At 39.4% G+C, this 27,192-nt stretch overlaps 1 protein-coding gene across 15 annotated transcripts in view; it reads left to right on the forward strand.

Annotated features, from left to right (window-relative positions):
• Positions 1-27,192, forward strand: part of LOC127478752 (bifunctional heparan sulfate N-deacetylase/N-sulfotransferase 3) — a 256,760-nt gene that overhangs the window by 87,018 nt on the left and 142,550 nt on the right. For 13 of the 15 annotated variants that reach the window (XR_007907315.1, XR_007907328.1, XR_007907325.1 and 10 more), the window contains one exon: positions 23,041-23,128. The gene's annotated coding sequence lies outside the window, so the exon portion shown is untranslated. Of the gene's footprint in view, positions 1-23,040; positions 23,129-26,665; positions 26,748-27,192 lie in introns of those variants that run through there. The other 2 variants (XR_007907316.1, XR_007907319.1) reach the window with 2 other exon arrangements.

Consider the following 27,192-nt stretch of genomic DNA (forward strand, 5'->3'; position numbering starts at 1 on the left):
AACCAATAAAATGCGTACTTTTATTTTTATCTCTTTCCTTATGTTCATTGGAGTCATCACACTGGCCTTAGGTCTGGTGAATGCTGTTTGATGCCTTTTACTGGAAGAAAGACCTGTGCTGAAATTGCAAAGCATCCATTGTTTCTTTTTCCTCGTTCAGGATGGGCATATGTGTCGTGTTTTGATTGTGGTAAAGGGGTAGTGTGGCACTGGAACTGCTGGGCAGGGAAGCCTTTCTATGGTCAAAATACAAAACGAGGCCAAAGGATAAATGCCTGACTGCTGTAGACCAGTCCAAACAAGACACCAAATGTCTGCTTGCCTCAGGCTATGGATTGAGTATGTCTCCAAGCCCATTTATGCCTCACTTTTGCCAAAGGGAGCATTCCCAGCACTGTATTGTTTCTGTCTTCACACACACACACATGCAGTCCCCCCTCAATTACTGTGCACTTGCTCTGGGCACTTCCATTACATAAGCTTTGCCACTTAGCACACCCCTCTGGGAGACTGACAGCTCCCTAACCTGGCAGGAAGCTAAAATAATGTGTGTGTAAATAATTTTCCTGGGCCTTTTTTTCTGCAGGCTTAGCAAATTGAACCAACTCAGCGAGGAATCTGACAAACTCCAAAGCTGGTGCAAGGGGAAGGAGGTGGGATATATGGAGCAGGATGGGATCATATAGCACAGGGTAAAGGAGCAAAAGAGAAGGCGGCAGAATATCAGAGGAGGGAGGGGAATGGAAGTACGTCCTTGGTGGAAGCTGTTTTGCCAGCCTTTCAGAATGGTTTGGTTATTGAGCAGTACCTGTAGCTGTTGACAAAAGCTGTTGATGAGCCAAGGGCCATGACTGCTTTGAGGAATAAGAGGCACCTCTTCCTGTCATAGTGTATCTACCCTTGAGTTTTATATTTTTAGAAGTATGAATTTCTGAAGATAAATCCTCAGCCAAGTGCACTTGACTCCAGTGAGCTCAGACAAAGCTGACTTGTGATGTTTGATCCTTGGGTGAAACGATATGTTGTGGCTGAGCCCATTGCATTGTTCACTACTACTGAAAGGAGCACTTTTGTTCCCAATCCACAGGCCTACTCCTTTCCTTGTGCTGGCTCTGGTGGCTGTTGTACTCTGTTGAGGCACTTAGCTGGAATTGGAAAACCCAAATCCCAGCACTGCTCCCAGTGCTCTGTCAACTGTGGAACCAGTATCGAAGGGAGTATGTCAGTTAACAGCAGTCTGGTTCAGTTCTGGAGCACTGGGGCAGAATCACTTTAAAGACACAGCTGCTTCTATATTTTATTAGATATCTGAGAATTTAGTTTCATAAAACATTTTTGGTGATGTTGAGTTCTGGGGTAGAAATAATCTCATTTAGTATGTAAGTATTCTTGCACAGACAGCTTCTTTAATATCAAAGCTCTCTGTGCCTTTAACATGAAGGCTTCTGATCAGAAGATCTTAACTTAAAATGGTTCACTCGAGGTCTTTGTCGTATTTAGTAAGGATTAAATAAGATTTTTCCAGTTACATATGATAGAACTGCATAATGAGACCTAATGATACAGTCAACAGAAAGTAATTTAATTTCTGCTACATTATGCTGTACAATAAAGTTTAGAATTCACGGAGCTCCTATCAGTTTGATTTAAGCTCATTTCATTCTCTAAATGAAGCTTCTTACATATTGGAAGTGGAAACTGAGAACTGGGGTCTGTTGACTGTTTCCTAATGATTGTATAAAACCATTACTTGAGTCAGTTATTGTTATTACATTAATCAGGCTTGAATTCAAAAAGCGAAACAACCACCAAAAAACCTCCAAGAACACACAAACAAATCAAAACACTCCAGGGGGATTTAGGAGAATTACAGGACAACTGGATGTCTTGCTATAACTGTGATAAAAAGAGTCTTTCAACATATAGGCAAACCCTGCTGAACATGTCTTGCTTTGCCATCCAATTTATGATTTATTTATTTCATTATTTTTATTTGTTGTTCATGAAAGTTTCCTTCAACAAAAGAAATGAGTGAGTAGCTCCTGCTGGTGTAAAGACTTGTGGCTCTTGCTGCTTGACTACTCAGCCAGTGTGCTGCTCCTCTGCTGCAGTTTAGTTTTAACCATGGGATTTATTGTGTAAAATAATTTAGTGGGATTGAAAATGTATTTTTGAGTTAATATCTGGACAATGGGCAACATATACACTCTGCTCTCTTTTTAGGGACTGAGAAAGCACATTGAAAGGTCAGCTGCTGTGGGTAGAGAGATAGAATGTGTGATACTTGAAGGGTGGGCATTCAGATTAGTAGTACAAATATTTGTTTAATCTGTTTCTTTAAAACAATATTATAATTCTCTGTGAGCCCTATTGCAAATCTGGGAACTGCAGGTGGTGATACAGAATAATCAGTATCATTTTCTGGATAACTTATGCATCCTTGAGAGGGTAAATCATCCACTGTGTGGGGCTTTTTCACCTACTGATAATCAGACTTCCAAAAAATCGATATGTACTTGGTTGGAGAAAGAATGCAGGGTTTGCAGCAAAGCCCTGCAGGCTGTATTTCTTCCCGTAATGAAAGTATCAAAGGGGCAGTGCCATCTCTCTCAGTTCACTAATATTCTTTCTAGGTGTTGTAAACATTATGCTAGTGACAGTTATTCTGTGGAAAAAGGATTTGATAATGCTTTTATTTACCTCTCAGCCTTGAAAAATAATATTTCTGTCTAGAAAAGGGTCCTGTGCTGCGTGTACATGCGTGTGTGTCCACATACTTATGTGACTTGAAGCTGTATGTAGTCAGACTCCAAGTGCATTAATTTACACTTATCTTATAGAAGTGTGAAGTGGGTATCATCTTTTTCTGACAAAACCTCAGTTCATCTCAGTTTGTCATTCTTCCCTTGATAAAAACGCTACTGCTCTTCAGACCATCACAAAAAGCATTTTCTTAAACTCTTAAACAGCAGATAATCAGAGAAGTGAAGCTCCCACAGTCCAAGTGCCTCAGCCACATGTGTGAAAAGGTTCATTCACAAAGGCTTTAACTTTCAGGTGTTGGCTGCTGGAATGAGCCTCCAGGCACTGAGGAAGAGTTTGGTCTGATGATTTGAGCGGTCCCAGTTTCAAGAGGCTTTTCTTCATTATGTTTCAGAGTTCAGCATCTGCTAAAGCCTCTGTTATTAGAGATGGGCCCGAGAGTTCCAGTCCAGGCTGCCTTGCTGCTCTGAGATTAACAGGCAGAGGTGGCTGGGCTGGAATCTCTGTCTGCTTCCTGCTCTTGAAAGTCAGCTCAGATGGTGGAGAACAACTTGCTGCCCATTGACATGAAAGAATTCAGTCAGAACTCATACTAATAAATCAGATTTATGAGCAAGAGTTCCCTCTGTCAGCAGATACCCAGAGTGCTTTTCCAGCATCATCAGTTTTTGTCTCCCAGAAAGCTGCAGTAACTTGAGTCAAATGTGGTTCATGATCCCTGGTGCCAAAGGCCTGGGGTTCAGGAACTGTCCTCTGCCATGAGAAGTGACTTGGCTGTCTCTTGGCTCTGCACCTCCCCTGAGCAAAGGGCAGGGAGGAAGCACTGCAACAAGCTGAAAAAAATTGAGAATTAACTACTTTAAGTGGAGAAAATCAATCATTAGTGATCTACATTAAAAAAACCAGATTGGTACTGGACAAACATATTGTCATGCTCTTGCTCATCTTTTTTATTGTTTCAATCACTGTATAATTTTCTGTTAGGCCAGAAATAGATGAGGAGTTTAATGGTGTGGACAGTTGTGATTTCATGACAGTATAAGCCACTGTTCTTATTACCTTTAATGACTTTGTAAATTAAGTGATTAAATTGTTCAGTCGATTTAGGCTTGGTGTATAAATAGCCTATTTTAACCTGAAATTATAATTGAATGTATATAATGTGTCTTTCATGTCTTTCATATAAGAACTTAATGTTATTTGTTACCTGTTATTTTCCCAGTAAAATGAGAGTAATTAAGAAGTTATTAAATAGCTGAAACATGTTTTTTTATTCCATTTTACTTTTAATTCCTCACAGAATTCTATATTATCTGTTAAGGGAATTGCTCCCAAAACATTAGCATTTATCATACTGGCAACCCCCTTTTAATTGATTTTTCAAGTGGCTAATGACCAGCTTGTGTTTTTAGTGCTCTTAAAAATGCTAATGCCTGCATGTCAGGGAAGTAGCTAAAGAAGATGGACTTAGATGACAGAAATCCTGGAGTTTTCCAGTTTAAAGTGGTTTATCAGTGACAGTATTTAAATGGGGCTTTTTTACACACAGGAATTACTTTTTTTCTGAAAAGAAAACAGATAAAAATTTTATGTAGTTAAAAACACCACCATGAAATCTTGCATATGTAATGAAGAATAAAGAAAAATGTATCTATCTCCCTTTAAGTTAGATGAAACATTACTAATTATTTTAATTAACGAGTTAGTTACCCAATTCCAATTGGAAGGTGCTGTAGAAATACAAACTATTATCACTGGTTGTTTTGGTATAAAAGTACCAATTAATATTTCCTACATCCAGGGCTAATTACTTCAAACCTATATTTAATTAAAGGAAACAACCCTGCAATTTGTCAGTAGAGATTCTTTTCACTGCACACAATGGGAAATGTGCAGGTTCAGGCCAAAAATAGTGTTCTGTGCTTTAAGGTTTGTGGTATTTTTCATTTCACTTGTATGGTTTTAGTCACTCTGGTTGACCAGAGTTATAGTTCACCTAAATGACATAACATTCCCTCTTCTTCTTCCAGAGTGGGAATATAACCAAAAAAAGGGGGGAAAAAAGTTTCTTAGTTCCTTTTAGGATGTTTTTAGTGGTATTTCATCAGGAGGAAGCTCTAATGGGGAGTAAGGAGCTATTAAAACCTGAATTCATGACTCAATTTCCATGATTATGCTAAAGGAAATGAAATTGTCAACTGTAATTACCTTTAAATTTTGAACATAAGAATGATTTTGCATGAGCAGAACACTGGAATGTCTTTTCTTTATGTATAATTAATACAATTAGAAGAATGAGGGAGGCAGAGGTACGTGGACTTTAAGAGAGAATGAAAAATACAAAATGAGATGAGAGACTCCTGGAAAAAACATACTTATCTCAGGGCTGGTTTGGATGTTGTAAAGATGAGAGAATTTCTCACATGGCTTTAAGGGAAGGTCCATATCTGGGACACTGTTTCAGGAAAGTGTGAATCATCATCTCTAAAGGTTTGAAAGACTTGGGAATAGGAGCTTTTGGCCTCTAACACGCCTCTTATCCTTTCAAGAAGCTGAGAGAGACCTGGCCCATAGAAAACAGGGCCTATGGGTGAGGGTCAGGAAGGACTCTTTCTTCTCACAGAGGATTTATCATTCAAGAGTTGTCGAAATCTCAGTTATTCCTTAAACTCTGTGTAATAATGGCAGCCAAAACTCTGAGTAAAGGAATAAAGAGTAAATAGGTAATTGAAGATAAATTCCTTGCCTCAAGCTAGATCTTTCTGAAAGAATCTTATACTTTATTGTGAACTTTAGCTTTTCCTTGTGCCCCTCAACATCTCATTTACTGTTAGAGCTGCCTAATTGGGCAGCATGAGAACAGTTGCTTCTCTAGGCCAGCCACTTTTTCATATTTAAATCTTTTTTTCTTTGTGTTCCATTTTATCATTGCTTTTATGTGTGATTTTATATAGATTACAGTAATTACAGAGGAATACTGAACCAGATCTCCCGCAGGTTGGAGATACAAGGTCCTGAAAACATCTCCTTGTGATGTGTTTCTCAGCAGGATCCATTTCATCATTATGAAATTATTGCAGGAAACCAGAGCTTTTTGCCTGTAACTGCAGACAATAATGTGTGATGAACACTCTGATAAAAGAACAGCAGAGAGATAAGGCTGGTGAAGGAAAATCTGCAGCTGTGAAAAACAAAAGTTGTAGCCCAGTAAGCAGGAAAATATCTGGGAGCTTTCAGTATTCTGGTTAGAAGAATAACTTGCTCTGTGACAAATACAAGGAAAGAATCAGATTAAACCCAAGAACATCTGAGTGTTTGTGGTGCCAGAAGGTGCATGGGGGGATTTGAAAGATACTTCATCTTCATATCAGCAACTTTGCTTTATGTACTGAAAAATCACACCATTCTGGAAGCAGACAAAATAGGAAGGAGATGCAGGTGCTGTTTAGTTTGAGATATAAAAGCTATGGAAGGGACATTTAGATTGGTGGGAAAGGAAAACAAGCTTTTATCCAAGAAGATTTTTTTCCTTATCTAGTATTCAGACCTCCAGTCACATGTGAAGGGTTCATTTTGATTTCTCCATTAAAAACAAAAAGACAGACAGACAGACATGTTGTGATAGAACCAAGTAAGTGATATAGAGGAGTATTTGTGATCACTTCATGTGAATTTTCCTTGTGTAGAAGTTGGGACACTGCTGACCCAAAGTGCATTTCCACGCACGTTCTTGCCCTGAGCAAAGCCAGTTCAGAGCTCTGGAGAGGCAGCACAAGGCCCAAAGCTGCTGGGTTGAACTCCAAGGATGGGTTAGTAAATATTTTTTCTATTTATTTTTTCAACAGAAAATTACTGGTGATGGTAACTAATAAAACACCAAAGGTGTTAGTACTGGCTGCATTTTCCTTGAAAACTGAAGGCAGGATTTTTTTATTGAGATAGTTGATGTTTCAGGTCGTAATAGCCCGGTGTCAGAAGGGGTTTTTCTTCAAAATTCATGCTTCAGGTTTGCCTTTAATCTAATGTCAGTAGTGTGTTTTGAGTTGCTCTTTATCCATGTAATAGGCAAACATTTACTTGTTGCTTTTTTCCCTATAAAAAGCTGCAAACCTGAATCTGATTTAAAATCAGTCGTGATTTTTTTTAACACAACAAAAAGCGGATTTTTAAAATAACAAATGAACTTTCAGGAGTGTGCAGGTTTTTGGATGGTCAGAGAGGTGGGGTTTCCTTCTCCTGTCTAATAAGATGTGTGACCTGTTTCTTAACCTGCCATTGTAGACTTCACCTTTTGTAGGCACTTTACAGTTCACATCTCCAATGTGTCCATCAGTCTTTTGTCCATCCCTGCTACTGTATTTCAACATATATCTTTTGGGGTTTTTGATGTATGTTTTGGGTGAAGTCTGTATTTGTTAAAAGGTGACCTCTGGATTGGATTGTTTGGCTGACTTCAGTGCTAATAAGCTGAAGGATGAGGTGTCTAATGAATGCTGTGTATAGAAATAATGATAGATGACTTATTTGGAATTCTACAGACACAGCATGGCCAGGCATGAGGAGTCCCTGGAACTGCACCAGTCTTACAGTGGGAAGCTTTATTGATTACACAGAGACAGGGCACATTTTAATAATTTTTAGAACACTGTACTGCCTGAGGTACTAAAATCCATTAAAGGAGGATTATAAACTTTGTTTTAAACTGTATCCTAAATTGTTTCTTGATGTACAGTCAACAGCAGCTCTGTGAGATCAATCACAGTTACTAAGGCATATTAAAATCAACTTGTTTAATTTTAATTGCTCATATGCCTGACCCTCTGTGAGGCAGCTGTTCATAAAGCTAAATTGCTTTTCTCCCAGACAGGAGTTTCATTTCACTTCATGGTAGATTTTTGCCTTTTACACTTAACCAGCATTTTGCTTTCCTTTCCCCCTCCTTCTGTCTGGCCCACGATTCTCATTTCTCTCCAGATAATTTTCTCTCTGTTTTGCCTTCTATCCTCATTAGCAGGAGCTGCAGCCTTGCCAATGAGTCAACTTTAATAAAGTAGGTGGATGGTTTGAATTATGAGTTGATGTAAAGTTACAGACCCGGAGCTCTTTTTGGTAATCTCTGTTAACCTGTGATACGTGAGCAATTTTGTTTACAGGCTCCTGATCAGATCAGCAGAACTGCTGTACCGATGGATGTACCATGAGCAGATAGATTTATTTTAAACTTAAATTCGGTTTTCTGTTTAGCTGTATGCATTTCAGCTCTGTTTTTTTCCTTAGGGGAATTCTATAAAGCCATTTAGTAATTTCTTTCATTGGTGGTTTTGCATTTTCTGTCATCCTGTGTTTTGATGGGAAAAGATCCCTGTTCAGTTCGTACCAACTTATTTCCTTGATCCAGTATCTGAAGTTAATCATAGACTTTAGGAAATTAGTAACACCTGAGTCTTCATCTCACATAATGTATTAAACATGGCTGTTGTCCTAATCTTCTTTCAGTAGAATGGACTTATAAATACCTACTTGCTGCCCAGCGTGGACACAAGATGCTGCTCTATTCTGAAGAGCATTGGATGCTTTCCCATTTCCAGTCAATTTGAGGATTTTCTGTGTCCTTCAAGAGGCAATTTAAGCTTCCATTTCTGCTCAATACTGATAGTAAATGCAGGGAGATAAGAATAAAATTACTGATTTTCATTTATTGAAAGGCAGCACTTCTCTGAACAAGAGACGGGTGAGCAAAACCAGAACACTGGATCTTTTGGAGAAAACAGCAATGGTTTTATAACTGCAGGATTTGTATCTGGTATTACAGTAATGGTATGTTAAGGTAGTAAGTGGAAGCAATTAGGGTGATTTGGACATTTTATCTGTGATTCTTGCTTCAAAAGGAGTCAGGGGTATGGGAGAACATATGCACATCTTTGAAAATGGAACACGTGAAGAAACAGAATAAGTATTTGTTCCACAGTAGAATAAGAAAAAAATCTCAGTGGTATATGAAATAATGCATAATTATCAAGCACACAGCACCAAGTAATTCTGTATTTATAGATTTTACTAGAAGTTTTACCCTAGTGATAGCTTCAGACCCTGTAGATTTTAGAGCACTCTCTGGATTTTCCCATATTTTCATTCCTATTAAAAAATAAAGGTGGTGGTTTTTTTCATATGGATGATTCCCATAATTTAATGAGTTTAGTTCAGGTGTTACTTGTCTGTCTCTGCTTCATTTCTTATTTTTCATGTGCATTCTGTGCTACTACTTTTGCAGCAGACTTTAAAATACAAGTTCCTGTCTTCCAGCAGGTGTGGAGGCAGAGGGACAGCATGCATTGCTGGTGGTGGAAAGCTGGGTAAAGAGGGATCTCTTCACAACTCTCTTTTTATGTTTACTTGGACTTTGTTCTTAATTATCTGGAAGGGCAAAATTTTAAACTCCAGAGATCTGTTGAGGTGAAGTTTCTAAATAAGGCACGAATTCTCTTCTTTAAAAAGGACTGACACATCACGAGCATTGTTTAGTTAGATCTCTCTACAGAGCTGCCAACAAAGACATGATTTAACTGTTTTCCTCTGACTGGACCAAACTCCAGAAAAGATGGTTTGCTGTAAGAAGGGGGCAAGATTTGCTTCTCCATTCATGTAATCTGGGAGTCATTATGGTGAATAATGAGCCATCTGAATCAGAAGAGCCCCATGGCTCACATACATCAACCAGCTACCACGGTGATGGACACTGTATAAAAATCTCAGGAAAACAGAACCTGAGGATATTCTCCCTAGTCTTTATTATAAATCCCAGGCAAACACTCCCAGAAATGAAAATCCTCCAGGCAATGTTAAATGTAACTCAACCTTGACTTGCAGGAATTCATCTTCCGAATGGAAAAATTGTTTGTCTCTGTGTCCAATTAATTCTTGGCTTTCATTTGAAACTGCCAGAGAGTTTTCCAACCCAGTTTTGATGCGTTTTATTTATGTAATATAAATCCTTGTCAGCTGAGAATTAGTCTCATATATATTGGAAGGCGATTTTTTTTTCCTCCCCAGCAACCTGGATGTTGTACACAGGAGACCTGAAAATGCAAGAATCTGTCTCATCTTATGGGCCACAGAGCTAAACACTGTCTCTGAAGAGCTTTTGACCCAGCATGCCCCATACAGGCAGCAGGTAAAACAGTGAAACATTGATTATTAATAGAAAACAGATGCATTATCATCTTCCTGCCTAGAAAAGAAGTTTCCTGAATTCCTCAAACTTACTTTGTATGAGGGAAAGTTTTCAACTTCTGTTGCTTGCAAGGTCTCTCAGTTTCTTCTCAAAATGAGAAGCAGTAATGACTGTAATGTTTTTGATCATTCACTTAAGACATATTGCCGAGCGTTTGAGAGTTATTGCAAGTTTCCTTTGCAAATTCTGCTTGGATTCATTCCAACATTTGGAATAGACCTGTGGTTTTTGCTGTTGTCAGTTTTACCATTATGCTTCAGTGCAGATTTCCCACTCAGAATCTTTCTGTTACCACCAAGGAATTCGGCAGTGCTGCTGTTCCCACTCTCAGTATGTGGACATCAATCCTACCGAAATTATTTTGCCCTTGCCTGAACCTCATGCTGAGCTCCCAACTTTCCAATGACTTAGTCAAGTGTCTAATAACCAGAGTTCTCATGAGCTGGAACCTCCTGGTTCCATTGGTGCTTTGGAAAGACGTTGGTCTTCTACAGCAGCCTCAGGGATCTGCTTTGACAGAGTGCCTAGGAAAGATTATAGATGACCAGCAAGAATAAGCAGTGGCTCAAGCAGTTACCTTTTCATAGAGACATTATAGTACAAGAATCAAATAAGTTTGTGACCTGCACTCTTCAAAATCACTGTTACATTCTCTTCAGGCTAAACAGAGTTGTGTGCATTTGGAGTCAGTATTTTCTCTGATGTGGTGTGCCAGTGCCCACCGGGAGGGACCTGAGGGGAATAAATCAGCACCGAATCCATTAAAGTCCATAGAAGGCAGTATTTTTAAGAATGCATGTTGGTCATGTTTAAGGATAGATTTGAGTAAAAAGCTTATTTAGTGATACAGCACTCTCCATTAACAGCTTGTCTACCTATTTAATTGTTTCCAAATAATTTTTTACAGAAAAAAAACCTAGAGTAGGAAGTGTACATCAAAAAAGTGTAACTGCTGAGAAAGGTTATGTTAACTTTATGCTCTTTTTTGAACTTAATTTGTATTTTTGTATTCTCTTATTTAACATGCTTAAGAGAAAGTTAATGTGGAAGAAAGAACTACAATTTAGTGTAAAGCCAATTTAAAATGTTGTCACAGGCTTCTAAAGAATGAATATGGACAAGCACAGCTAGCTGCCTTTTTCTGCAAATACACAAGTAACTGAATGTATATAATCACATCATATATTATGTTCCCACACTGCATGAAATACCTTAGAATTATAAAATCATTTGTAGTTTGAGTCTGAACTAAAACCAGCAACTATAGCATGAAAATAAAGGATATTTTAAAATAAAGCTTTTAAAAATCTTCAAATTATAGAAACAAATGAAAATAGAAGTGAAGCAATGGAAATGATAAAACGAAGATTTTTGATTCTATATCAGTAACTTAAGATTTTATCCATAGCAGATATGAAGTCTGCCCTGAAGATAAAGGAGCTGAATTTTCAGAAATCTGCTCATCAGAAAAAGCCCTGGCAGTTAGAGCACTCACAGAGAACAAGGGCAGACTATTATCAAGGAAGCAGTTGGTGCAGTGGGAATTATGTGGTAGGCAGTGCCCCTCACAAAAGGTGCACAGTGATCCCTTTGCTCTGCTCAACATGGGCAGAATCCCATCCAGAGTCAGGACACTGCACTGCAAGGAAAAGATCTGTGCAGGCTGTAGGGAATCCAGAGGAGACCAAAGGGAACAGTCAGAGAGCTCCAAAATAAGCCCTCTGGGGAAAGACTTCTGGAGCTGCCTCACAGAGAGAATAGAAGATAAAGAACTGCTACATGAAAGGTAGTTTCCAAATGGCAAAGAAGAAATTATTATCCACAGTCATGGATAGAAAAGAGCTGCTCCTGTAGCTCCCTGCTCTTGACCTGCAGCATCTTGGTCAGGCAGTGATGGCCTCTGAACTGCTGTCACAGGTGGAACTTGGGGGCCTCGAGGAGAAGGGCACAACACATTTGTCCCCCCAGGCAGGTTTTCATGGCTACATTATGTGCTGGAATAATCCCAGTGTACTTAATAGAATCCCAGTGTTGTTAATAGCATCACACCCCTGGAGAATTCGTGGTTCCACAGACAGCACTGAGTGTGTAAGACACTGGGTTGTTTATTGAGCTGCTCAAGGACTGATACCGGGCTGATAAGATTTGGTTTACACAGATAGCTCTATGGGTCATTAGTGAAGAACTGAAACACATGATTACTGGAAATAATTGATTTTCAGACTACAGTTCTTTCCCAATTAAACTTATCCTGAGGCACTCAAAAGCTATAATTTAAAGTTGTAATAGAAATCCAAGCAAGTCCTCACTTGTGGTGATGTTTTAGATATAATAACCATTTTGAGTCATACAGGCTGTAAAAAGTCCCCTTTTTATCATAAATTATTTAACTTTACACTTGTTTTTTATTGGATTAAAATTGATTTTGATTTGGTTTTCAAATGTGTTCCAACCAGGAAATTGGAGGCCATTCTTCTTATGGGGAAAATAATTAATAAAAATTCTCAGTCTGGTGTAATCATCTTAAACTTTACCATTGGCTTTGATGACAGCAGATCTTACTCAGTGCCCTAAACCAGATTTCACCAGAGAGCAAGGAAAATAATGTCAGCCTTGACAATGTGAAATACTTGGGCTTAATGTGGGCTACTAATATGGTCTGGTTTGTGCAAACCTACTTTTCTGTAGAGGTAAGTCAGTATTTCTAATGAAGAATTTTGATTGTTATGGCACAGAGATTATCTCTTAAAACAAAGCTGTTACACAGCAGCAATATCCATAATACACATGTGTTGGGAAAATGAAGGAGAAATTTAACTCAGGCTCTCTTTCCCTCTGTAGCCATTCTTCCTTGGATCCAAGTGGGATCATTCCAGTCAAGTTTCAAGACTCCCACTTCTGTTCACTCATTAGTCTGCTCAGCAACCTCTTCTTTTTCCAAATTTGCGTCTGATTTGGTGAAAAATTTTGAACAGGCTTAATTTTGTGAAGTAGAATTTGTAAAGTTTTGTGGTTAATGAGGACTTGCAAGAGAAAATATGGTACACTTAAGGTACATCTAGTTATTGTCAGTTCAAGGAAAGGTAGATATCTTTGCCAGCATGTATTTTACTTCCAATTCCAGTTTGTTCGTCTCACCTCAACAATAAAAATAATTTGTGGCAGAAATAAATTCTTATCCAAGAAGTTTCCCCACCCCTGTCCTTGCTGTGGGCTCTATTAGCAGAGTAACTTCAGTATCATTATGTCTACTCAGTGCTTTGACTTTGCCAGAAAATATTGATCTGTAGCATGATCTGTCCAAGGGCAACAGCATCATTAATTGCTAAGTGATCTGCAAAACAATTAGAGACCTCCTGGCTGGTGAACAAGAGATGAATGGAGCTGTCTACCTAATCAGATACAGTTGTATCTACCCATGGACCCAATTGTGTTGTTCCAAAATGCAGTCAACATCTGTCAGTTCCCCCCTTCCCTCACTAACATATGCCGTGCTCTGCCCTGCAGGGTCCTGCTCAGAAGCCTTGGAGGAGAATTTTCTGGGGGCTGGGAGGGAACGTGTAGAGTTTTTAAGGAAATTTTTATCCCCTATTTACCTTTGCTTTGTGAGAGACAGAAAGTGTTATGCTAGAGATTCTAAGCATGTAAGGAGCTGTAATTCACATTTGCATTAACAGCATGGTGGTAGGACAAATATATTAAAAATTAACTCAAGAGCTGGGATGCAGTGAATTTAGTACTTAAGGAATGAATAGGACTGATGGTTTTCTAGGCTGTGTTGTTCAGCACCCAGTGCAGTGGGAGCCTACCTTGAATCGGGTCTCTGAGGACTAAATGGTAAATGAGAGGAGTAAAACTGTGCATTTATCAGTGTCATATTTCTTTATGAGGGAAACCAGTTAGGGAAGAAATACGTAATTAGTATCAGTCCCTTTAAAATTAGATAAATGTTGCATAAGTATCCTCTGCTCAAAGTCCTTGTGTTGAGCTCCACGTGATTATTGGGAATGGAGCAGCAACAGTCAAACATTTTGTCAAACAAGTAACAGGGAACTAAATTTGGGGTGCAGTGACTCTACTGGTGTCACTGGTGCACTGACTTACCAGTGACTGGTAAGATTCCTAGGAATGCATGCAGGTTTCCCTAACTGTTCCTGGTATGTGCTTCTAGAATCTTGGAAGGATTTAGTCTGCTCTTTGTGGGGGACTGTAAAGTGTACAGTAAGCTGTACTTTCTTCAGGACAAATTGTATGTTTTAGTCGTGTCTTAGTGTTTAAAAAGTGAACATAAGCAGTGCATGCCACACATTGATGCTGTTTACGTTTGATAGTTTAGTGCCTCTGAAAAATTCACAACTGAAGATTAGATGCTAATGTTTGATTTTATTTACATTCTTTGTTTACATATGTTTTAAAGCTCTTTTTTTTTTCATTTTTGGTTTCTGGTGATGAAATATGTTAGCAAAATTCCTATGGCAGTCAATCCGTCATTCCAGTTCGAATTTGAAGTTGCTTTTGGTTTAAATTATGTATAGATTTTAAGACATTTTCCTCCACATAGTATTGGCATAACACAAAGCCAATCAGAAATATACCCAGTGGGTAACCTTCAGTATTTTTATTGCTGTGTCTGGCCTAGTTTTAGTCAGTGGAATTCTGCAGAGAAGCTGTTATTTCTTTCAGCGCAGGCCTTGCTATAAACAGCACAAGGGCCAGAAGAGGAACACAGGCAGGAAAGCTCATACTGGAGAGTGTGTAAGCTGCTGCTTTGTGGGGGATTTAGCACCTGCTTCTTTTGAGGAGTGGTTAATCTTTCTAAATTAGCCGCAGATCCACTGACCATCCTTCCAATCCCTCAGAAGGAAGAAGGATGAGGGAGTCCCTGCAGTGAGTGATTGAGTGCAATCCCCATTATCCTGTGTCTCTGGGCAGGGCACTGTGAAAGAGCCAAGAGGATTTATCTGGTAGATAGAAGAGTTGGAGGGAGAAAGTGATCCTTCTAAAACCACCAGAAAAGCATCCTGTTTTTTGTTTTTTTAGGAAACTGTTCCTAAAAAACTGAATTTTTCTATAAAAGCAGCTGGGTGGTTCCTGCTCTTATTTTGTCTTTTTAAGCATCAGCATTCTACACGTGGATACAACTGATACTATTTTTACAAAACCACTCCTTATTTCAGTAGAATGGTTTTGTGATGCTTTTGTTGACATCACATCGGGGGGGGAAGTGTGACAGAATAATAAACTGGCTTTCCACTTGTGCAGACAGGTGTTCACATGCACTGTAGATCTCATGTAACAAGGAGTCTGGCAGCCCTGACCCTACTGCTCTGGTTTATAGCCCAAAAAGGGGGAGGAGAACAGGAGCAATACTTAACTCTTGGCAAGCTCCCAGTTTAGTTTTCATCTATATATTCTTCTGCCCTCCATTCCAAATAAAAGCAAACACAATTCATAGTGCAGGTCACAAGGAAGGTAACAGAGGCAGCAGCCTAAACAATGACAATCAAATTTTGTACCAGCACAGTGCTGCAAAGGGTAGGTGTTTATAGCAGAGGAGATATGGTCTTTATTCGTGCATAATTTTAGTTTCCACAGTTACTGGGAGGCTTGGAGGAGGAGATGCTTGAGGAGACTCCCACAACTCAGCTGTGCTTTTCCTAGCACTGCTCTTGTGTTACTGCCAGGTGGATTTTGGAGCTGCAGCTCCCAAAGCGATATTGTAGGGACTTGGTTGAACATAACACGATAATTTCTCTGGAGTATAAGGTGGGAGAATGGAGGTTTTATAGTCAGTGTTTTATAGTCAGAATTGGGGTGGGCCATTATAGTCTGTGTAGGGATTCTCTGTAGAGCAGGCTCTGCATCCAGCCTGTACCTTATGCAATGCATGGAACTGATCTCTCTCCTTCCTGTCCCAACAGTCCAGAGCAGTGTTTGCTCTTGAGAGCAAACCCAGAAATTCAGGAGGGTTTCTGTAACACTCTGTGTCATCACAGCTTAGTTTCAAATCCAAAAACCAGAAAACTACACAGAATTACCTAATTAGTTCAAGTGCCTTGCATCTGTGGATAGCTGTGGCTGGAGGAAGGGCATAAGAAGAGGAGAACAAGAGTTCCAGCTTTTGGGGGGGGGGTGTTAACTTTAAATAAACATGCTGAGCTCAAATACAGAAGTTCAAAAAAATCCACACAATTGTAATAATTTTTCGGGATGGGTCCTTTTATTTAGTTGTGTTTTGTTCTGCTTAGGGTACAATCTGACTTCTTAGGCACAGAAAAAGTCCCTTCTTTCCATACCTTTACTCTGTTTATCAGTCTCCTGCTCCACATTAATCCTTTGATCAGACAGTGGCATCTTCCTCTCCATTTCTATTTGCCAAACAGAATTAATAGCAGCTAAAAGTATATTTTTCTCAAAGAAAACATTGTTAACTCTTTCACTGCTTCCACCTTAAACATTTACCTAGTCAGCCAAACACACAGATTGCAAGCTGTTCCCTGAGCCTTTTGAGTGCCCAATCCCCAGCTGTTCCACGTCTGCCAGCTGCTAAAACAACGAGCTTTCATCCCAAAGATGTCTAATTCCCTCATAAATTATCAGTAAAACATCAATACATGAGATTTGAGAAGTGCCAGTACTTTAGGGAGAATACTAGCTTTAAATGATGTTTGAGGGAAAATAAGTGACGTTTGCGTTCTGAGGTGACCTCAGGTGTTCTGGTCGTGACACCGAGCTTTAGACAAAAAGTGTCTTGTCTTCCAAGAGCTGTTGTTATTGCAGAGGAATTGAGGACTGAATTCTGGGAACTTCAGCCCATGTGTGGAAATGCAAGTTCTTCTGCCATTTGCTTAGAGGAAATCCAGCGTGGTTCCGATGGGATTGTGCTTGCATTTTTGTGTGTGTGTGGCAAAGTATCTGGAACACATTAGATACTGTGGAAAGGCAGATTTACTTTAGAAATGTGAGAGTATTAATATTTTGTACCCAGTCCTAGCTTAAAAATAGTCTCACTGTAGCTAATTTGCTAAGAGGAAAACAGTTTCTGGAAGTTCTGTGTCACAAAATAGCACTATCGTATTTATAGGCAGCATTTCCAGAAATAAGACATTCAGCAGCATCTTCACAGGCAGGTAAGAAAAGCCTGTTCCTGTTTACAAGATCCTGGTAATGAAGCATGAAGGATAGTGCTTTGAAGCCATCTGTCAAGCACCTTAGTTTTTTTGGTAATTGAAAGTGATTTAATACATCTCAGAAAGGAAAGGTCGAACATGTGCTGTAATTCTCAGCCCGTGCTGAGTCAGGAGGCAGCAGGTTCTTGTGGACAGTAAGGAAAGGTGGATGCACTCTGTGTGTGGCCAGAAGGTGCCAATGGAGCCCTGCCCTGGGGCATTGATGGAATGTATTAAGAAACACAGATCTTTGCTAGCAGAGAACCTCGAGGTTCATTTCTTTACAGCATTTCTGTCTTCTGCCAACAGATGTTCATTGTTTAATAATTTTTTAATATACACTTCTTGTGGAAGTGAATTTCACCAGGATTAGTTTCACTTTGGTAAAATATTTCCTGTCCCCCTTTTCCAGCAGTAACCCCTCTGTTGCTGAGGACCGTATCCATTGACAGCTTAGCAGATCCAAACGTGGATGCAGCCCGTGTGAGGTTGGTATCATTTTCCCCTAACACATGTAATGTATTTGCATGTTCACTGTGGAGACTAGAGCCTCTCCCACTCCTTGCAGAGCTCTAGAGATTCTGACTGTGACAGGGAAGTCTGGCCCTGCCTGGGAGATGCAGTTCCATCAGCCATCCCATGGAAGACAGGGTGATTTAACTGCCAGTAAAGATGTCAGACACGTCCAAGGAAATGCAGGATTGTCAACAAGGGAGCAGCTGGATATCAGACCTGCCCACAGAGGGACTGGTAGCCCTGAGCCACCTCCATGTGCAGCACATTTTTGGGAGATTTCCTTCTTCCCAGCCAGAGTAACAGGGAGTAAGTACACTGGTAAAATGAACCCATATGGGGTAAGATTCTTTTGTCATGAGTCTGACATTTTGAGGGCTTTTCTCCACTTTCCAACTTTGGATGTTATAGTTGGTATACACCTGCTGGAATCTATTTATCCCCCATCTGTAAAAAAGTAGATGGTACTTTCTACCTAAAAAGATCAGAGTGAAAAATAAAAATCCATGAGAGGTTGTGTGTTTTCCAGGCACCGTGGAAGATCAGTGTCATTAAAGGAGTTGATGTCCTAAGTCACGTTACTGATTTTGTGATTAAATTAAACTTGAATAATTGTCAAGTTTATGCTTTATAACTACTTTTATAAAATGACCATCCCATTACACTCTGTTTTCTAGAAGCACATCACTTGACCACAGACTAGTGATGAGTGTTACCCTTCCCTGGGAAAGTGAAAAGCTGCAGTGACTTTCTGTGTCACCATTCCTCCATGGAATTTCTTTCTTATCACTTAATCCATGACATCCAGATAGTGCCACAGTTAACCAGAGTATTTTTAATTGGCATATATCTAGTGTAAGTATGCATTAGAGTGTATGTGGCTCCTGGCTTTTCCTTAACACAGTTTCTTCTTCAAAAGAAACAGTTTGGTGCTTTTTTATGTAGGACAAAAAAAAAAGAGACCAGTTTAAACCAGCTAAAACATCTTTGTTTCTTCCATCCTTATGCAGAAAACAGCTGAACAGTTTAAAACTAACTTGAAAAATTATATCTAAGACTTACATGCCAAGCTTCAGCCAAAAATACTTTTTGCAACCAAATTATCAAACCCCTGTGATAGAGCATTTACAATGGAATTGCTGATGCAACCTTTATTATAGGGACACGAATAGCTGTAATGAATAGGCTTCAGCTGATGTTCTGGCAAGCCTACTGCTAAAAATTATTCTGAATTTATCTGGCATTCAGAAAATGCTTGAAGTGGCCAAACTGTTTACCCCATCATTATCATTTTGACAATATCTCTTTTCTCCCAGAGGAAGTGGGTGATGAACAAATTGAAGCGGCTGCGAGACATGTGCGTGTCGAGCATCTGTTCCTCCTGCTCTTGGCAGCATTGTTGGGTTGGAGACAACCAGGGCCAAGGGCTCAGCCACCAACTTCAAGCAGTTGTGTTGAATCAGACATTAGTGCCTATTGTGTCATTAAAGTGTATTAGTGAACTGCATTATGCTTTCCCTAATGATTTGATTTCGGTTTGTAATCTGGAAATGTCTGTGTTGAGCAAGTGTTCCATTCAGAGTGGGAGTATTTTGGAGCTTTCTTTTTCTACCAGTATAATTTCAGATGATAAAATAGTCCAGTTCCTGAATTTCTGATGGTTTGGCTACTTGTGAGGTTGCACTGATTAATCAAGTTTGGGTGCTAAACTGATTGTATTAAACTCTTGTTCAGGGAGTTATCAAGTGAATTAAACCTGTCCTGTATTGACTTCCCTTAAGCTGAGAAGGGCTTGACATCCTAAGTCAATATAAACCCAATTTAAAATTATTTAAATGGGTGCACAGAAGTGTTTGCACTAGTATAATGAAATAACTTCTAAAACACAGTTTAGATGAGTTCAATATGATGCAACTCTGGCTTCTGGCTGCATTTTTAAGGATTTCAATGCTGAGGGCAGTAAAACTAAAATGTCTGTGCAAAAAAGTTTCCACGTGAAATTTCTTGAAAGATACATATTTTTTAACAAACAGGAGTTTTCCCTCATAGAGTTTTCATACAACAAATGCTACAATTTCTACTGGAACATTTTAGAAATGCCAAAAGATAAAAGAGGCATAGCATTGCCTTGAAAGAATATTAAAATTAAATAAATGGTTTTGTTAAATTTAACTGCAGATGCTGGTTTGTGTCACTAATCAAGTGAGAAATATGATTCTATAAAATCTGTGAATTCTTCAGCTCTCCCTTTTTTCTTTCAAAAATCTGGAAAACGAAGTTGAGATGAATGAAAAAAATTACCACTTTGTTTGCAAGGCTTTAAATTGGATTTGATCTGAAGAGTTTTGCTCCCAGTTAAATATGCTGATATGCTGGTTTTAACAAAACTTCTGTCTCAGTGCAGCTGGGGCACCAGCCCAGGAGGAGGGAGCCTCATGTTTATTTTCTGTTTGTCATCAGATTCTGAGCAGAAGATGGGTGGGTTTTATACCAAACCATTCTGATTGAGATGGAAAAATATTCAAAGGCCTGTATTGAAGGGAAAATCTTGGGACATCTTCACGCGTTCGAAATTAAAGAGTCTGATGTTTCAATCAGTCAAAAGACTCTTTTCATGAAAGAGACTGAAAAGTTTGGCTCTAGGAATGAGGAATAAAAGAATATTCTGAGATGAAGGAAGTTGCTGTGGAATGGGGTTCCTCTTTGTTGTATCCCACCAGCAAGACCTAGTTAGCCCTGGTGTTTTATTCAGTTGTTCACTGCACTTCTTCAACACCAGTTCCTTGATTTTCCAGGTTAGTACTGCTGGTTTTGTTCTTCTTACCTTCGCTCCCCAAGCATTTGGATGTCTTTGCTCTGAGCTTATGACTTATTGATGAGGAAACTGGAAATTACAGGGTGCATTGTGTAACTCTGATCTCTTCTTCATGCACTGCTTAGAGAAGGAGTCTCTTGGACTGAGCAGCAGTAAACCCCCCAAATTGGCTCTTCCTAATGCTGCTTGGCACAGTTACAGCTCATTGCAAGTTTAACTGCTAGTGAGTCCTTTCTCAGTGTGAGATTTAATTTTGTAGGTATCTGGCTGTGCTTGGTGTCAGCACACATAAACCAGCTTGTCAGCAGTGGGGCACACTCTGACATGGGAAAACATCCCATGAGAAGGAAGAAGCAACCAGTTCATAGCATCCTGTCCACTGCAGGACTCAGTGCAACACTGTCCTCATGTCAAGGTTGAGCTCCTGTGTTATGGATGTTGAGCTACAGGAGATCTTATAATTCGAAACAAAGAAGCTGAGCAGAGGCCATTCTAAACCCTGTCAGATTAATAAACTGCCTGAATTTCATGGGATTCATCAGAACACCTCAATCCAGTCCACTGAGCCACCTAAAGAAGTATTTTCACCTTTTTTTCATGGAGGCCTCCTCTGCAGAAATATCTAAAAGCAGCCTCCAAATACTTCACAGACTTGCAACATTCAGTCCTTTCCAGGTCAGGTGTTAACCTTGTTCTGGAAACCAAGGAAAAATCTTCCACGTTCCCTGCCACCACTAACATATGTGGGAGCTGTAGGAATGCTCCTGCTGCTGATGAAGTTGTGATCCATAAACATACCCAGGTACAATTCCATGAAACACCAGCTGGCAGCCAAATGGAAGGGAGAATTTGGCAGGTAGTTAAGTGGAAGTTGAGCACACACTGTCTTTGATCAAAGATTACTGTGGGTCTCACAGAGATGTCTCTTAGGGCAGCTGAGCACTTCATTAAAAAGTTATAAAGATCCACTTTCACACTCAGGACAGGTTAACTCAGAACTATGGTTGCTTCAGGATGTTTTTGGAAGGTTTCATTTCAATGGCTCGTCCTTGACCTGCCTCCTGTTTGGTGGTTATTAATGCTACTGCTTGTGTTGTGCATGTTAGTCTGTGATGTAAATTTTTAAACAATCCCAAATAGAATATTTTTCAAGAGGAAAACTAGAAGGAATAGCAAAGCAATTTTTTTTCTCGTTTGACAAGTTTATCACCAAAAGAAATGATAAGTCATGTGAAGAAAAAAAAAAACAAACCAAACCAGATTATAGATTTGAATCAGATTGAAAAAATCTGAAAACAAATTTCAAAAATTGTTTTAGAACTGTTTCACTTTCTTAAATTTGGAAAAAAATCCTACTGACTAAGCAAAGCTTTAGCTGACCAGAGAAAACGTTGAGATTTTTTCTCCCATGAGAAAATACAAAAGTTTTGCCTCAACTGACCTGAAGTGATCTCTTTAATGGCAGAGGGTGCAGTTATTTACACGGGTCAGGCTGTCACTCAGCTCCATTGACAAAGATCACAAGTTCTGATATTTTCTGGGTCAACTCTGGGCTTCTCTCAATTTTGTAGCTAATGCACATTGACAGCAGGCACACTTGGGCACAGTGCTAATTGGGTGTCTTGTGAAGACTTAATGACATTGCTGGAAATATGGAAATATGTTTTAATATTTTGTTTCTGGTATGTCCTTTTTGATTCTGTCTCCTTTGAACTACATCTTTTGCATTTGTGAAAAATCTTCTACAAAACTCCTTTTCACCTGACATTGTGTAAGTGTCTCACCAAACCAGCAGCACTTCTTTTTGCAAAAGCTTTTCTTGCCAATTGATTCCCTTAAAAAAGTTGTAAAAATTATTGGAATTGTATTAATTTTTCAACAACCTTAGCAAAAATACTTTGCAAGGGTGAAATATTCCCCTGATATGCTCTGTCATATGATTCACTGCAGGGGAATTAGCCAGGTGTAATTCAGGGCAAAATGGAGCCCTCAGCAAGAGGGTGGACTTAAGGCTGACTTTAGAAGTGATAGATGCATTCAACAGGAATAGCTGTAGCTCGTTATATCATCTGAAATGTGTTTTAGTCACATCAGGTATTTCATTTAAATGGTTCTGGTACTGGTGATGGGCAGAAGCAGGGAGGATGGCCTCAAATATAAACAATTTCATTCCTCTTTAAGCTGCCAATCATTAGCTAACTTCTCCCTTGTTAATAGTAATGCTTGCAGGAGTCTGTTCTGAATAATGGATTGCAGCTTTTCCCCACCAGCAGGCAGGCCAGTGGGCAATTGTAATTTAAAAAGCAGGTTAGTAAAATCATATTTAGGGAGCAATAAAACCAGTTTAAACAGAGCTTAGGCTGTCTTGAGATACATTATTAGGCAAAGGATGTTGACAGACAATAGCAGAACTTGATCTCCACTACCTGCCTGAAGCTTTGAGATTGTAGACTTTATAAAAATAATGTTTAATATCTGATTTATCTACAGAGCTGTGGAAAGACAAAGAAATAGGAATGTAATAAATCTGTTTCTTTTCTTTTTATCAGCATCCTTCTGCTGAAAGGAAGATTGCCAACATGCCAACTGAGAGAAGGTAGGAGAGGCACAGCCAGTGACACAAAGTATGATTGTTATGTAAGTGAAATTTGGATTTATTTACACACACAGTATAGTTGCAGGGAAAATCTGCTCTTCCAGGGATTCCCCACCAAAGTCATTGCCTGCCTGCCTGCCAAGGAAAGAGTGTCTCAAAAACTGATTGTAATTAGAGAGCTAAGTGCAGAGCTGGTGCTACTGCCTCCCTTACACGGGCCCTTGCCCTGACCCTCTAAAGACAACCTCAGGTGTTCATCCTCAAAAGGTGGAATCCCACCAGGATAGTGGGAGCTTCAGACTGTTTATTGGAAGAACAAGGTTTCTGGGGAATGTGCTGCTTTGTGATGGAGTAAGGCAGACCAGAAAATAAGAATAGATTAAAGTTTCAGTGAATCAAAGTGGAGGAAAACCTGGTTTAGGTGTGGCTGAGATATCACCTGGCTTTGTTTTCTTTGCATGGTCTTTCCTGCAAATACAAATGTGTCATCACTCTTTGAGGGACTGGATCCATGTTTTGCTGAATTTTGCACCTTGGTGAAGTAAAATGTATAACCTGAGGCAAGATGGTTCTTTGTTTGTTTGGGTTTTTGGTTCTCATTATGAATTTTGCATAAATTCAGTGCTGGAGGATCTGTTATAGGAGATAGTAATTCTCCTAAAACATGGCAACTTGATCATGGTAGCAATTAATACCTGAAACTGCTGCTGTAAAGCCCAGAAAAAAAATTACTTTTTTTTCTGAAAGACTATTATAGTAACAAAGACCATCAGCAATGCTCTATGAGCCCAGTAAAATGGAAGAAATCTGGGTATTATTAGGACAACTTAAATTACTAAGGCTGGTTGGCATTCTTTCCAAAACAAGTGAAGATTGATCTTTGGACACAAGCTGTGAGCTGTGTAAAATTGCCTCTGCTAAATATATGCTAATTGGCATATGAATGAGATTTTGTTAATCTTCTGCTTAAATAAGTAGGTAGAGAAAAGCTGGGAACGAGTCCTCATTTCTCTGTTAAAAGAAAGAAGACATGCTATCACAATAATTTATATTAGCAAATATAATGCAAATATGTGTTCGTAGATATAGCAAACAATTAACAAGAATTTCTTGGAAACAATCTGCCAAAATATGCATTTCTGCTTTACTGAAGTACTTCTGAGGATTAAAATTGACAGAAAATCACCTAAATTGTACATTCAGAGGTGTTGAATGCAGTTCTGGGTTCCCCTGGTTTCTTCAACCGTATGGGAAAGTTTTCCAAGAAACCCTGTGTTCAGTTAGATGGGGTGCTTTGATGTCCTAATGAACCAGAAAATTCAAGTAATGGAATGAAATTTGTAGTCCAGTAAGGGTTTCCATCTGCTTTTTTTGCCTCAGTTCAGTAACACATTTAACTGCCATAATTTGAAGAATAAATCATTGCATTTTTAAGATCTTAATGGTACTTCACACTGAGGACAGATCTTTGTGTCTTTGAGGTGCTGAGCCTGGTAACAGGTTTGTATTTATTAAATTTGAAAAGGCAAGTGATACAATCTCCACAACAAACTGCATCTGATACAAGGAGAGAATTTCAGAGGGGCTGTGTGGACGTGAACTGTAATGAGCTGAGCCTTTGATTTGCCCAGGAAACAACTGGCTGAGTTCCTGGGGCTGTTTGAGCCTGGCTGATTCCTTTCCCTTTGGGACGCTGTTTTGCATTGGCTGGTGGTGGCCAACAAACCTGTTCTCCTCAAAGCCAGCTCTGGGCTCTGCTTGTGGACTAAGCATGAGAGGAGTTACCAAACTGGTAAATCAGGTAAGGCAAATTCTACAATATTTCATTAAGAATCAGTGACCTGAGAATTAGAATTTATAATTATAATTACAAGGCAGTTCTGCTTTTCTTCCTGGTAAATGCAACTTAGCTGCTGTGATGAGGAAACAGGTAGTACCTTAGACTACTTATACATTTTTTAACACACCTAAGGCAAAGTTCATTAATTATGTCACAAATCACCTTTGTGTAACTTCAAAGGCAGCATGTCTTATAAAAAAATGTTTAATACATGAACATAATGCTCTGCTTATCAAAAAAGAAAAAAATTTAGATTGCACATGGATATATGTGTTTACAAGAGTAAGCATCAGAACCACTCATTCCCTCGTGACAAATGCTCTCCTCGAAGTCAATTTTTTTCCTCTCCAGAACAGACAGAACTGAGCAATGGCTCATTAAGTGCACAGCACACATCATTAGGTGATGCAGGTAGCCCTCCCTGCCAAGCCTGGGTAATATTCAGACCCCTCACCTTGGCCTTCACTGCTGCCAAGAGTAAAAACATTGCCAAGTAGGGCATTGAGCCCGCAGCAGTAAAATCTCTCTGCTTTTATTTATTTCTAGTCTATATCAAATAACACACAACTCATTTTCACTGAAACAGAATTCCAGTCTCTGCTTACACCACCCTGTGCCGTTACCTGCCTGGTAGAGAAGTTTGTGCCCTAGAGAAAAACCTTCCTTCAGTAATATTTATTTCCTGTCAGAGTTTCCCCCCCTGCAGGGCAGGAGAAGTGCTAAGACTCAAATCACAGGGGGGACTGGCACAGGGGTGTTGAACCTTCTCTGCATTCCCAGTCTGTGAAAAACAGAGCAGCACCTTTCAGGTGTGACAGGACATGCACCTACTCCATCATAGTATCCCAGTTTTTTCTTATTGTGTAGGCTTAATCTTATGGAAATGCGGATATCTTTTATAGATTACGTTCCTTTTCTTCTCTGAGGGGAATACAAGAAGTATCTCTTATGCCTCTTAGCAGTTTGTATTAGAAAGAGTAAATTCTGGTGTCCATGTTTCTTAATCCATCTGCTAAGATGTAGCCATTAGCAGGGAAAAAATAATTTCAATTCTTTCTTACTGTAACTTGCAATCATTGGGAAAGTAGAAGCTACTCACTGAGCAAGAGTAGGGAAAAATGATTCGTGGCAAATTCCTCTGCATAATGATAGAACATATTTGAAAAAGTCAACAGAAATCTAGTGGAGATGAAGCCAGGAAACTGTATAAACAGTACAGGTCAAAAGGCATTTGCAGACAGCAAGAGTAGCTGGATATGAAGCCATCAGAAAGAATGTCACCCCTGTGAGCCAGCTGTGCTTCCCAGATTGAACTGTGCTCACTTGAAACAAACTTTACAAACAAAAATTGCGACATAATGAAAACAAGCAACCAGAAAATGTTCAAGAAGTAGAAGGATAAATCTTTTTGCCTTGGAAAAGTAGCTAATGAAGTCAAATATCATGAAAAACATCTTGCAGAACATAGTTCAAAAAGATAATTTGAGAGAAAGAACCCTCTTTTTTTAGCGATATAAGGAAGGAAATAAAATAGTGTCTAAAAAAGCAGTTTTCTTGGTTCCTATTAAAGTGTTCCTGCAGCAGCCTTGAGAATTGAGGAAATAATAGAAGCAACAGTTTTGCAGTTGTGTCCACAGAGAGAGAGGTCTTTCAACAGTTATGTCATGGACTGCTCTTCAAAGCAGCTTTGAGTTAGCAACACCACACTGACAAGTGTTTTTTTGCTCTGTTTTCAATGGGAAGTAGAGGGGTTTAGACTCAGTTCAGTCAAAGAAATCCATCCCATCCTAACTGGAACTGTGGAATTATACCTAAGATACGTATGTATGTATTTTATTGCCCATCTGCTTACGCTCTGCTCTTGCCCTGGGAGAACAGCTCATGTCTGAAGGCACATTCTCCAAGCAGTTAATTATCCCCCATATTTGTGTAAGTGTACTGTGCTGCTTGTAATTGAGCTCCATACATTCGGCGAGGGGCTGCTCCATATACCTTTCACTGCCACCGGTGAGCCGGGTAACAAATTGGTGCAGCTCATTGGAAACCCCGGGAAAGAAATGTGCCTGGCTAATGGGCTGCATGATGTATGGCAGCAGCACTGGGCTGGCCTGGCTACTCGGTGTCTGGCCTGCACAGACCTGCTGATAAATGAGCAGCCTTTCCAGGAATGAGGGCAGGCAGGAGATGCTAAATAAGTGCTAATAGGCTACAGAAAGCATTATACTCTGCAATGAGGGCTCTTTTCCGTAATTCCAGCTAGCAAAC

The sequence above is a fragment of the Manacus candei genome, unplaced genomic scaffold (genome assembly GCF_025592945.1).
Source record: "Manacus candei isolate 608988 ecotype Guabito, Panama unplaced genomic scaffold, ASM2559294v1 h1tg000062l, whole genome shotgun sequence".
Classification (NCBI taxonomy): Eukaryota; Metazoa; Chordata; class Aves; order Passeriformes; family Pipridae; genus Manacus; species Manacus candei.